Genomic DNA, 15,171 nt, shown 5'->3' with positions numbered 1-15,171 from the left:
CGCTGAGAGAAATTGTAGTTTAGGGAAAGGGCTAAAATTTAATTCTCAAATATTTATGTTATTATTTGTCCTATCTTAACAAAAATCGGTATGCAAAGTCGGGAGGTAAGTCGGTACAATAAGTTTATTCACGCCGAGTGAAATAGTAATTTAGGGGAAGGCCTAAAGTTTAATTCTCAAATATTTGTGTTATTAATGGTCCTATCGACAAATACTACATAACTAATGTTATATAGTATTATATTTCCGATCATTTATGTCTTACACATTTTTACCGTACCGGCTATGTTAACAGAGATATTCATGAATTTGAATTTGTGTTGCTAAGTCCATATCAGTGCCGAGTCACGAGAAAGTGGCTAAACAGAATTTACTGAAAATCGGTATGTAGAGTCGGGGAATAAGGAACTACAGTCTACGCTATAATTAATTTAGTAATACGCTCTAATATTACAGAGTCGAAAGAAAACTAAATGTGAAGGCCTACAATACAGGAAGCTCATAATATTGATCAACAATAACATTAGCCTACATTGACCATTGTTTGTTGTGATGTGCTTTGTGTGTCTGTTGCCAGTCATCTCCGATAGATCGGATTACGGCTCTATAGAGATTTCTTTTTTAAAAATTTGCTTTACGTCGCACCGACACACATGAGACCCATGACGACGATGGGATAGGAAAGGGCTAGGAGTGAGAAAGCGGTACTGGCCTAAATTATGGCACAGCCCAAGCATTTGCCTGGTGTGAAAATGGGAGAACACGGAAAACCATCTTCAGGGCTGTCGACGGTGGGGTTCGAACCCACTATCTGCCGGATACAAGCTCATAGCCGCGCGCCCCTAACCGCACGGCCAACTCTCCTGGTCGTACCGAGTATAACAGCCTGCCTGAATATTGGCGTGAAGTAGCTGGGGAGTCGGATAACTTTCTTCTTTAGCATGGCGTTCCTCTGGTTCATAAATTTCCTGATACTATTGGTACGTAACAATCATAGCATTCGAGCTATTCAATCCCTACTCTGAGGCACTGAATGCAATGAACAGTGTGCATATTTAACGGAATAATGGCAGAGCAGTGTTCACGGCTGTCTGTGGCCTGGTCATTCCAGCTCTGGAACTTTTAACTGTTTGATCGGCACCGTAGTACAGTTCGTTAAAAGTGAGAAAATGAGCGGTTTGTCATTTGATCGAGTATTTTATATGATAACATTGCTTTTAATCGCTACTTTCCTCCTGACGTTTTGTAATGGCCTAAGTTGACTTCAGTTAGGAAAGCCGAGTCTTTCTGAGAATCCCGTAGCCAAGCACGGGTACATCAGCCAGTAGAATATAAATTATTACCGTGAAGGTAATTTACGCCGCGATATAACAAAACATGAAAGTTAAACAAATTCACTGTTAACAGGGAAAATATAAGTAGCCTGTATTATAGAACGTGCATTCGAAATATACAAATAAAAATTACTGTGCGTTTGTACTTTGAATAAATCAGACTTGACTTTTCCAGGTTCGACTGTGTTTTGAATCATGATAAGATCTGTGTTTTATCTCAGTGTATCATTTAGTGTTGTCTTAGAATATATTCAGTGTACTTTCTGCCTACTTGTCATTCGAGAAGACTAAAAGGATTAACATTCAGTGCTTCTCAACATAAAAAACATTGGTTGGCGACGGCGGGTCCTGGTGGGTTTAGCATTATTCCCTCCTTCTTGTATCATGCCCCCTCATTCATCTTTCCCATCCTACCAGACTTGGTCAACTCTAGCTTTCTTCCCACCTCGATAATATTACGTCTTCGTTACCTGTCCCTTTTACTGACATCCTTAATCTTCGAAGGGTTGAATCTCTTCTACTATTCCCTATTATTATTATTATTATTATTATTATTATTATTATTATTATTGTTACCGTGTTTTAGCGGTAGTTATGCGTAAAAGAAGGTGCGGGTGTGAATGGGTTTCAAGCTACGAAATTATAGTGCATGTAAAATTAATTTAAAATTTAACAAGGTTATATTTCCTTTTCAAAAACAAAGCAATAACAGACATGGCAGGTACAATGTAGCAAAACAAGGGGAGTTACAATATTTACAGGTTTTGGGCTTCACGCCCTGACTTCAGCGATCAGCTCAGTTTTACCACAAACACAAGTTTTAACAGAGGGGCAGAAAACCCCATTCATCCCTAGGAGCCCCTGGCTCCGAATTACACAGAAAAGCCTCCACGAGGCATATGACACTCCATTTCAAAAGAGCGATCCGCTCTCAAAATTTAAGCCTCTCAAAGGCCACACCAAACTCTACCTTCAAGCTGTCCTCTAAGGACGTATTCACAGGGGTAAAATACCCAACCAACTGAGGTCTATTGAATGAAAAAGAAAGTTGATTACATGACCTCTAAATTAACAATTTGAGAGGAGGCTAACCGCACTCCTGATACACTTTGTTTAAGACCTACTTGGCACTAGGCCGTTAATACAAGGGCTAATCCCATACTACGGAGGTGACTTCAGAAAATAACAATTTACATTACATCACGGAAGAATTGGTTTGAGAAAATAAGTCCACCTCAAAACAATATGAGTGGGAACTCGAGAGGGTTAGCACTCTCTATCCCAATATGTGGTTTAGAAGATAGGATAGGTACCAGTAGTCTTTACATTTTAAAGGAAGGTTACATGGTGGAAGGCCTAGAACCCGCCCCGAAGATTAAACTGCTGAGCAAGCAAAGAAAGAAGTTATTACTTGGCCATTACCTTGTTGTAGACGCCGCCGAAGAAAGAGGCGCTTCCCGCCTCCTGCTATGTACTTAATACACTGAAAGATGGAACAGAAGTGGCCTGGAGACCCTAAAATCAGCAGTTTATATCCTCTCGCGGAAGATTCTAGGCGTTAGGGGAAATAAAACACCCTCCCACAAAAAATTTTATTGGCTAGGGAAAAGAAACCCCTACATAGAGGAAAAAGAAACACATTATTGGTGGAAAATTAATTAAAGAAATTCGGGATTGGCTAGATCCAAACTAAGGGGAAAAAGAGGGGTATACAGCCAACTTAAACAATAACAGAAAGAAATTTAGCAAGGAACAAACATTTGAAATAAAAATTTCTTCAACAAAATAGTTCTTTGATTTCGCACTAGGTTGCACTATTGTAATTCTTCAGTAGTGTCCTCTAGAAGAGAAAGTTCACACTTCTTACTTCAAGCGAGACAAAAACACATCAAAAGTGACACAGTTCAAAAACTCAAAATTTTCCACGTGGTGACATCTTCTGAGAAAGTAGAGAATTAATAGAATAGATAAAGTTCAACCTTCCTCCAGAAGAGGAGTTTCAACTGGCGCAACTTTTAAATAAACGGTGTAGAGGTGTACCGCCCGGTACAGACCTCCCCCCCCCAAAAGTTCCTCCAGGGGTGACACATGAAATCAGTTTGAAACAAAGTCCAAGTAATGATGTTGATACGAAGATAGATAGCAGCAGCATTTACAAGATTTCTTAATTCAGTTTCAAAATATTGTTGTTGCAGGTGAATGAAAGTCTTTATGTTTGTAGAATTTGAATTTCTGAAGATAAACTTTTAATACTTGAAAGTGATGAAAAATTTGGCAATGTCCACCAATTATTGTTGTTGAATTCCCAAGTGTAGTTATTGCTTATGGTGACTGTCCATGTAGTTGATGTAGATTGAGTCGGATGGCCAGACCGGCCGTTGCAGCTTGCGTCCAACGGAGGCCGCTCGGACCCCTCAAGTACCCTGAGATACCGCTCGCCCGCACTATGAGGGGAGCAGAGGAGTTGAAGTACGCCGCGCCCGCGGTGAACAGATACAGGCTGCGGGCATGTAGCAGGTCGTGCGCCGCACATCAGCCTTGGCCGGGAGGAGAGTTCCGGCTCGCCGTGCACATGTCGTCCTCGCTGGAGAGGAGGGGGCCCATCCCCCTCCCCAGTCGCTGCACGGCGCTGCGCGGCTGCGGGGGCGCTGAAACATTAAAGCTAGGCGGCAGAATTGTGTTGGACTATCATCTTCTTTGAGGGTACAGGCTTGTGGAGAGGTTGAGGGGCCAGCGGCGTGTAGATATCCATGGCATTTACTATTATGAAGCCACAGTGTAAGGTGGAGCAGGAGACGGGAGCGTGGTAATGGCCGTGGCAAGAACAGGATGGCAGTTTAACGGGTCGGGGCAGGTTTTACACAAGGCTTACATCTAAAACCAAAATATTACAGAAGGGGCAGAATGCCTTAAAAGTGAAACTCAAAAAAAATATAACCTTCATATCCTTTCAAAATAATATGAAGCAAGTTAACACAGAAATTACACCGGTTTCACCTGGGACAGGTGAACTCTAAATATCCTCTCGGTGGCTGGATTACTTAGCAATAAGGTAACCGGCGTAAGAAAATCGAGAATGATACAAGGCCCATGAAATCTGGGGGCAAGCTTGCCCGCGGGAACAAAATTTTTGACCATAACCTGGTCACCTACCTTCAAAGTGGTGGGTCTCCGTCCACGATCATACCTTTCCCTAACCTTTTCATGAGACACTTTAAGATTGGCTTTAGCCTTCTTCCAAAGATCTTTAATGTTATCCGGATCTATTGTCTCGGGTAGAATGTCATTCAAAGACCAGAGGTTAGAGAGCGGCGAGTTGGGAACAAACTTGAACATCAAAGAAGCTGGAGTAAACTTGTGAGATTCATGAACCGCCGAATTCAAAGCAAAAGCTATCCAATGCAGGGACGTGTCCCACCTGGAAGGATCTTCATGATGATAGGCAATGAGTGCGGACCTGAGATTACGGTTAACCCGTTCAGCCAGAGATGGTTGAGGGTAATAAGCAGAAGTAGTTACATGAGAGATGGACAAGTCAAAACAGAATTTACGAAATAAATTTGATGTGAACGCCTTAGCATTATCAGATACAATATATTGACACGGACCAAAAGAAGCAAAAATAGAATTTAAGCAAGTAATGGTTGACTGAGCGGTAGCCAGCTTAGTCGGAAATAACCAGGAAAATCTTGTAAAACCATCTACACACACAAAGATGAACTTGTTGGCATTGCCCTTTGACTGGGGGAAGGGTCCCACATAATCAATATACAGGCGTTCCATGGGGCGCGACGCTTGATGAGAAGACAAAAGGCCTACTTTAGTGGACATGGTGGGTTTACTGATCAAACAAGATTTACAAGCTTTTACAAGTTCACGGATTTCACCGTCCATACCTTTCCAAATGAACATTTCACGAATTTTTTCACGGGTTTTAAAGATTCCAAGATGCCCTCCTAATGGGGTCTCATGATAATACTTGAAGATCATAGGCACAAGAACCGCTGGCACGACAACCTTCATCATCTTATCATGCCTCGATGGGCAACATAGAACACCATTCCTCAGAACATAAGGGACGACATGTTCCCCAGAAGAAAGGGTTTCCATTATCGGAGCCAGCGTCGGATCTTCACGTTGGTACTTCTCAATATCTCTAAAGAGCATGGGAGCATCTGTTAGGATGGCATTAACCTCAGATAGTATGGACTCGGAAGGTGATGAACTGTCGACAGGTTCATGGGTCTCGACGTCGTTAGAAAACATACGGCTGAGTCCATCAGCAACAACATTTTCAGTACCTCTGATATGTCGTACATCGAATTGGAAGGCAGAAATACGGATGGCCCAACGGGCTATACGACCAGTACGACGCGGCCTACCTAAGACCCAGCTTAAGGCTTGATTATCTGTCTCCAAGTCGAATTTGACGTGTTCCAGATAGAGACGGAACTTTTCTAAGGCGAATAAGACTGCCAAACCTTCAAGCTCATATATGGAGTACTTTGCTTCTTGAGCTGACAATGTCCTAGACGCATAGGCGATGGGGCGCCTCCCTAGTTCAGTCTCTTGAAGAAGGACTGCAGCTACCGCCGACGACGACGCGTCGGTTTGGACGATGAATTTCTTCGAGAAATCCGGCATAGCAAGTACAGGGGCATTACAGAGAGCTAATTTAAGGTCTTCGAAAGCGGCTTGTTGAGAAGGTCCCCACTCGAATTTGATGCCTTTCCTACGAAGAAGGTTTAAGGGCGCCGCTCTATTAGCGAAGTTAGGAATGAACTTCCTGAAGAAATTCACCATGCCAATGAACCTGGCGATACCTTTAATGTCCTTGGGAGGTTTAAAATCACGGATGGCCTGTGTTCTAGAATGATCGACTGCTACACCATCAGGTGACACAATATGCCCTAGGAATGACATAGAGGGCTTAGCAAAGGCAACCTTGGACAACTTAACAGTTAACCCAGCCTTACGAAGGCGATTGAGAACTTCTCGCAGATGATCTAGATGTTCTTCAAAGGTTTCGGAAAATACGACGACATCATCTAAGTAGTGATATAAGTACTCGAATTTGATGTCGGAGAAGACCCTATCTAGCAGCCTAGTGAGTACAGCTGCTCCCGTAGGGAGCCCGAAAGGCACGCGGTTGTATTCATATAAATTCCAGTCCGTGGCAAACGCTGTAAGATGTTTAGACTCTTCGGCTAGGGGAATTTGATTATAGGCCTGATTTAAGTCCAAGATGGTGAAGAACTTGGCCTTACGAAACCATGAAAAACAAGAATGAAGGTCGGGAAGGGGCACAGATTGCAACACCACCTTCCGATTGAGAGCCCTGTAATCAATGACAGGCCTGAAGCCTCCTTGGGGTTTCGGGACTAGAAAAATAGGCGAAGAATACGCTGACTTAGAGGGCCTAATAATACCATCCTTCAACATCTGATCGATGATTTCTTTCAGAGCCTTCATTTTAGGTGGAGATAGCCTATACGGTGGAAAACGGACAGGAATCGAATCCGTGACCTCAATTTTGTATTCAATAAGGTCAGTAACACCAAGAGTATCAGAAAACACCTCAGGAAACGACTGACACAGTTTCCGAATACTATCAGCCTGCTCCTCAGGTAGATGTCTAAGGTCTAACAACATCTCATCCTGGGTAGGCGAAATAGATGAACATGATACAGAATTACACTTTAACAAGGGAATTCTACAATTGGACGCAAATTTGAATGTGCACGACCTACTCTGGAGATCGAGCACAAGACCAGTGTGAGAAATGAAGTCCGCTCCCAATATGATGGGGCAAGACAAGTGCTTAGCCACAAACAGTTTGATTTTCCATGTAAATTTAAAAATACGAATTTTGACCAGTACGGAACCTAGAATTTCTAATGGCGATGAATTAGCCGAAACATATTGAATAAGAGCTGAGACATGGTCAGGTAGTTTACAAACAGATTTCAATTTAGAATACCATTCAGCCGAAATAATCGAACAAACACTGCCTGAATCTAAGAGAGCTGTTATAGGCTCGTTATTTAACTCAATCTTAAGAAAAGGAACAGGTGCGGGGGTATCCGCCGCAATCCTAAGACATTCTTTAGGGCATTCAAAAGATGAATTTGAAGGCTGATTGTTCTCTGCATTTACAACCTGTTTACTAGGGGCTGAGTCTCGGGAAGATGGATTAGTCGACTCAGCCGATGCCACTAGTCACTTTTTATTATTGGCATAGGTGGAATTTGCACCAGAAGTTGAGCAGGAGGGGGTGCTATTTGAGTTTGGGAAATTTTTGGCGATATGTGAGAAGGCCCCACACTTAAAACAGCCTTGTGATGAACCAGCTCCATTATTTGCCCTACTAGACTTGATCAGAGGACACTTATTGCGAAGGTGGTCAGGCGACCCGCAAGCATAACATTTACGGGGCGTGACTGGTCGGCGAGGTGGAGGCCGAGTGTTACTAAAAGAAGGCGGGGGTTCTTTTGCCACACGCAAGGAATCGGCATACCTAACTCCTTCCGCAGAGACGGCTAATGCTTCCAGTTCAGAGAAAGTTTGCGGGCACGCCGCAAAACACAAGTATGATCTATAAGATGGTGAAATGCCTTCCACAATAGCTTGTACAATTTGATCCTCAGGGAAGTGAAGAGCAAACACCCTAGTATAAAACTTAATATCTTGGATGAAGTCAGCCAAGTTTTCGTCCAACCTCTGTACTCGATAATAGTATTTCTGAATAAGAGATGACCTCGCGCGGGCAGGAATAAAATTTGCAAGCAGATGTGCATGGAAATCTTCGATAGATGACTGTTCAGCTATGGCTCTTACTATTTTATCTGAGAGAACCCCAATAGCATAAGGATAGATAATTTGCAAAATTTGACATGGGGAAAGAGAAAACACAAGGGCATGATCCTGAAATTCCACTAGAAATCTTAAAAATGAAATTACGTCACTGGTGGTATTAACGGAAAACTTGGATATACCTCTGAGCAACATTGCCAATGGATGAGGCAAGCTGCTAAACCCGGGCGACATAGTAGGTAAAGGTTTCAATGGCAAGGAAGTTAATTCAGCACGTACATTGTTCAACGATGTGCGGCGTTCAGACTCGTTGTCCAATGGGGCAGAGATAGTTTGAGCAGCAACGGTTATCCTATTGCCTTCTCCCTTAGCAGGTTCTTCCTCACTACTTACATTCACAACGGTGGGCTGATCAGATTTGGGAGGAACTTCCCCAGTTAACAATTGAGTGACTTTACTAGACAATTCAGAGATAGTTTCAAGGAGCGTATTAGCTTGCTTCCTCTGAACGTCATTCACCTTCAGAGACAACAGATCATTAACTCTATTTGAAAAGTGATATAGCCTGCCTTGCACACGCTTAATTTGATTAGGAGACGGATCGTTTTCATCAAAAAAGCTGACTACAGATGCTAGCCCAGTAATATTCTCGACGATCGTGGAAAGAGAGTCATCAATTTCTTTCTCTCCCAAATTGGGGATGGAAATGGGCAAATCAAGGGACTCTCTAAGCTTGTTGGTGTCGATTGCAACCGTGCCTCCAGATTGCACATTTCTGATAGTTAACTCGTATATCAACTCCTCTTTGCGCAAGTAGTTAAGGAGGAGAACATCGCGAGGGCCGGGCATGATGACAGAACAATTTTGAAAAACTCAAAAAATTCCAGCAACTGAGAAAATTGTTAGAGTTCGAATCAAAGCAATGTTTAGCCGTCAAAAGGGGCTAAATTGAGACCCATTCAACCACGCTCTGCTACCACTTGTTACCGTGTTTTAGCGGTAGTTATGCGTAAAAGAAGGTGCGGGTGTGAATGGGTTTCAAGCTACGAAATTATAGTGCATGTAAAATTAATTTAAAATTTAACAAGGTTATATTTCCTTTTCAAAAACAAAGCAATAACAGACATGGCAGGTACAATGTAGCAAAACAAGGGGAGTTACAATATTTACAGGTTTTGGGCTTCACGCCCTGACTTCAGCGATCAGCTCAGTTTTACCACAAACACAAGTTTTAACAGAGGGGCAGAAAACCCCATTCATCCCTAGGAGCCCCTGGCTCCGAATTACACAGAAAAGCCTCCACGAGGCATATGACACTCCATTTCAAAAGAGCGATCCGCTCTCAAAATTTAAGCCTCTCAAAGGCCACACCAAACTCTACCTTCAAGCTGTCCTCTAAGGACGTATTCACAGGGGTAAAATACCCAACCAACTGAGGTCTATTGAATGAAAAAGAAAGTTGATTACATGACCTCTAAAATAACAATTTGAGAGGAGGCTAACCGCACTCCTGATACACTTTGTTTAAGACCTACTTGGCACTAGGCCGTTAATACAAGGGCTAATCCCATACTACGGAGGTGACTTCAGAAAATAACAATTTACATTACATCACGGAAGAATTGGTTTGAGAAAATAAGTCCACCTCAAAACAATATGAGTGGGAACTCGAGAGGGTTAGCACTCTCTATCCCAATATGTGGTTTAGAAGATAGGATAGGTACCAGTAGTCTTTACATTTTAAAGGAAGGTTACATGGTGGAAGGCCTAGAACCCGCCCCGAAGATTAAACTGCTGAGCAAGCAAAGAAAGAAGTTATTACTTGGCCATTACCTTGTTGTAGACGCCGCCGAAGAAAGAGGCGCTTCCCGCCTCCTGCTATGTACTTAATACACTGAAAGATGGAACAGAAGTGGCCTGGAGACCCTAAAATCAGCAGTTTATATCCTCTCGCGGAAGATTCTAGGCGTTAGGGGAAATAAAACACCCTCCCACAAAAAATTTTATTGGCTAGGGAAAAGAAACCCCTACATAGAGGAAAAAGAAACACATTATTGGTGGAAAATTAATTAAAGAAATTCGGGATTGGCTAGATCCAAACTAAGGGGAAAAAGAGGGGTATACAGCCAACTTAAACAATAACAGAAAGAAATTTAGCAAGGAACAAACATTTGAAATAAAAATTTCTTCAACAAAATAGTTCTTTGATTTCGCACTAGGTTGCACTATTGTAATTCTTCAGTAGTGTCCTCTAGAAGAGAAAGTTCACACTTCTTACTTCAAGCGAGACAAAAACACATCAAAAGTGACACAGTTCAAAAACTCAAAATTTTCCACGTGGTGACATCTTCTGAGAAAGTAGAGAATTAATAGAATAGATAAAGTTCAACCTTCCTCCAGAAGAGGAGTTTCAACTGGCGCAACTTTTAAATAAACGGTGTAGAGGTGTACCGCCCGGTACAATTATTATTATTATTATTATTATTATTATTATTATTAGCCCGTTCGAGCCCTGCTTGTGGAAACATTTTCACCATCAGAATGTTGGTCGGAAGGGTAGGGCAGTTGGTGTTAAATAATTCCTAATCACTAGATTGTGTACCAGCGGTGAGTTGGCCGTACGGTTAGGGGCGTACTGCTGTGAGCTTGCATCCTGGAGATAGTGGGTTCGACTCCCACTGTCGGCAGCCATGAAGATGTTTTCCGTGCTTCCCTATTTTCACACCAGGCAAATGCTGGGGCTGTACCTTAATTAAGGACACGGCCGCTTCCTTCCAACTCCTAGGCCTTTCCTATCCCATCGACGCCATAAGACGTATCTGTGACGGTGCGACGTAAAGCCACTAAAAAAAAAGTATTTTTTGACAAAAGCTTGGATTTAATTCCAAACCTCTCCGCAGTGTTCATTCGGAGTGAGGGCATATAACGCTGTTGATTGTGATTCGCCCGTTGGACGGAGATGTTAAGCATAAGCATACCGCGTGCTCTTATTCAACAGGAGGAGGCTATGTGGTGGCTCCGGGTTTTTACCCTCCCTTTCTTTTCTTACGTCGCACCGACACAGATAGGTCTTATCGTGACGATGGGATAGGAAAATGCTACAGTGGGATGGAAGCCCTTATCTGGTGTGAATATGGGGAAACCACGGAATACTATCTTCAGGGTTGCCGACAGGACGGTTCGAACCCACTAACTACCGAACACAAACGCACAGCTGCGCGACCCTAACCGTACGGTAAACTCGCTCTGTGTCTTACCCTCTCCCTACCACACATTATCATCATCTCAGGCCCCGGCGAATAGGTTGCCCATCGGCTTCAAATCGGCTGCACCAAGCGAGTCGAACATGCCTCGGAGATTCCCGGCACTAAAGGCCACATGCTATAAATAAATAAATAAATAAATAAATAAATAAATAAATAAATAAATAAATAAATTCATTAGTTAATTACTTAATTAAAATAAATAAAATAAATAAATAAATTATTGTTGACAAAGCATGGTTGCCCACTTGTAATTCTTAAAATATTCGGTCCGTGCATTGTGGATGTAAGGATAGTAGGCAGTTTTCATTCTGCCAGGATGAGTGGCTCAGATTGTAGAGCGCTGTCAATGGAGGTCAACAGAAAAAGAGACACAGGAAAATCAATATGGTGGTGGCCCGTGAATGGACCAACTCAAGAAAGATATGAAGGATATAACGCCTAACGGAAGTGAATATACATGACCGAACAAGTGGAGACGAGTTACAACGGAAAAGGATCTCACATGATGAGTGTACCAGGGGTAAACCTTCTCCGTCCACTTGAACTGCGTGCCTTCTAGATGGCCATCTGCGCTGGAATCCTAAAGTACACAGTTCAAAACAATTAGGGGAACATATACAGTACGTTGTAACGTCTCGTATATGAGCGTTAATTTGGTAGATGGGGTTCCAATGGTCGTACAGCATACCTTGTGACATTAGCTATTCAGGGTATATCAAATCGAAGTTATACTCCATCTGTAGGCGTAGCCATGCATTAAACCGTCAGGTGACCTCTCAAGAAAAGTAAATAGCGGTCCGTCCGTGTATATTTGTGAGGTACACAGACTACTGCGATCATTTTAGCACGTTGTACGTCAACCAGCACATCCCATGACACATCTTAACGAGGTTCAAGTCGCAAGGGCCGTGACTTTGATCCAGAAAGGATGGACTTATCGTCATGTTGCTGTGGATCTCAGTTTCTCTCCGTTATTTATTCAACGCTTGTGAAATCGCTAGAGAGAGACAGGCAAGTTCACATGGAGTGTTGGACATGGTGGTGGACGTATGAAATCCCCACAGGATGACCGATATCTGACCATCTGTGCGTTGCGGCGTCGTTCAGCAACTGCCAGAGAACTGCAACAAGACCTCAGGAGGATCACTGGAGTCGCGGTGCCTGACCAAACACTAAGGAACAGGTTATGATAAGTGTCCTTACGGCCCAGACGTCCTGTTCGCGTGCCACGTTTGACGCAGCAACATCGTGCAGCTCGCCTTCTGTTTGCCCGTACCCACGTCAACTGGCAATTTCGCCAATGGAGACCTGTGTTCAATCAATCAATCAATCAATCAATCAATCAATCAATCAATCAATCAATCAATCAATCAATCAATCAATCAATCAATCAATCAATCAATCAATCAATCAATCAATCAATCAATCAATCAATCAATCAATCAATCAATCAATACTGATCTGCATTTAGGGCAGTCGCCCGGGTGGTAGATTCCCTATCTGTTGCTTTCCTAGCCTTTTCCTAAATGATTTCAAAGAAATTGGAAATATATTGAACATCTCCTTGGTAAGTTATTCCAATCCCTAACTCCCCTTCCTATAAATGAATATTTGCCCCAGTTTGTCCTCTTGAATTCCAACTTTATCTTCATATTGTGATCTTTCCTACTTTTATAAACGCCATTCAAACTTATTCGTCTACTAATATCATTCCACGCCATCTCTCCGCTGACAGCTCGGAACATACCACTTAGTAGAGCAGCTCGTCTTCTTTCTCTCAGTTCTTCCCAACCCAAACACTGCAACATTTTTGTAACGCTACTCTTTTGTCTGAAACCACTCAGAACAAATCGAGCTGCTTTTCTTTGGATTTTTTCCAGTTCTTGAATCAGGTAATCCTGGTGAGGGTCCCATACACTGGAACCATACTCTAGTTGGGGTCTTACCAGAGACTTATATGCACTCTCCTTTACATCCTTACTACAACCCCTAAACACCCTCATAACCATGTGCAGAGATCGGTACCCTTTATTTACAATCCCATTTATGTGATTACCCCAATGAAGATCTTTCCTTATATTAACACCTAGATACTTACAATGATCCCCAAAAGGAACTTTCACCCCATCAACGCAGTAATTAAAACTGAGAGGACTTTTCCTATTTGTGAAACTCACAACCTGACTTTTATCCCCGTTTATCAACATACTATTGCCTGCTGTCCATCTCACAACATTTTCGAGGTCACGTTGCAGTTCCTCACAATCTTGTAACTTATTTATCACTCTATAGAGAATAACATCATCCGCAAAAAGCCTTACCTCCGATTCCACTCCTTTACTCATATCATTTATATATATAAGAAAACATAAAGGTCCGATAACACTGACCTGAGGAACTCCCCTCTCAACTATTACAGGGTCAGACAAAGCCTCACCTACTCTAACTATCTGAGATCTATTTTCTAGAAATATAGCAACCCATTCAGTCACTCTTTTGTCTAGTCCAATTGCACTCATTTTTGCCAGTAGTCTCCCATGATCCACCCTATCAAATGCTTTAGACAGGACAATCGCGATACAGTCCATTTGACCTCCAGAATCCAAGATATCTGCTATATCTTGCAGGAATCCTACAAGTTGAGCTTCAGTGGAATAACCTTTCCTAAAACTGAATTGCCTTCTATCGAACCAGTCATTAATTTCACAAACATGTCTAATATAATCAGAAAGAATGCCTTCCCAAAACTTACATACAATGCATGTCAAACTTACTGGCCTGTAATTTTCAGCTTTATGTCTATCACCCTTTCCTTTATACACAGGCTCTACTATAGCAACTCTCCATTCATATGGTATAGTTCCTCCGACCAAACAATAATCAAATAAGTACTTCAGATATGGTACTATATCCCAACCCATTGTCTTTAGTATATCCCCAGAAATCTGATCAATTCCAGCCGCTTTTCTAGTTTTCAACTTTTGTATCTTATTGTAAATGTCATTGTTATCATATGTAAATTTTATTACTTCTTTGGCCTTAGTCTCCTCCTCTATCTCGACATTCTTGTAACCAACAATCTTTACATACTGCTGACTGAATACTTCTGCCTTTTGAAGATCCTCACATACACACTCCCCTTGTTCATTAATTATTCCTGGAATGTCCTTCTTGGAACCTGTTTCTGCCTTAAAATACCTATACATACCCTTCCATTTTTCATTAAAATTTGTATGACTGCCAATTATGCTTGCCATCATGCTATCCTTAGCTGCCTTCTTTGCATGATTCAATTTTCTAGTAAGTTCCTTCAATTTCTCCTTACTTCCACAGCCATTTCTAACTCTATTTCTTTCCAGTCTGCACCTCCTTCTTAGTCTCTTTATTTCTCTATTTCTCTTTATTTCGCATTCCTCAACAATTTCTTAAACCCATCCCAGAGTCTGTTTACATTTTTATTTACCGTTTTCCACCGATCATAGTTACTTTTTAGAAACTGCCTCATGCCTGCTTTATCAGCCATATGGTACTGCCTAACAGTCCTACTTTTAATACCTTCCTTTATATCACATTTATTTTGAACTACACAAAAACAGCTTCATGATCACTAATACTATATATTACTTCAGTTTCCCTATAGAGCTCATCTGGTTTTATCAGCACGACATCCAGGATATTTTTCCCTCTGGTTGGTTCCATCACTTTGGGAATCAGCTGTCCTTCCCATATTAACTTATTTGCCATTTGTTGGTCATGAT

The sequence above is a fragment of the Anabrus simplex genome, chromosome 5 (assembly GCF_040414725.1).
Source record: "Anabrus simplex isolate iqAnaSimp1 chromosome 5, ASM4041472v1, whole genome shotgun sequence".
NCBI lineage: Eukaryota > Metazoa > Arthropoda > Insecta > Orthoptera > Tettigoniidae > Anabrus > Anabrus simplex.
This window is presented reverse-complemented; position numbering follows the sequence as displayed.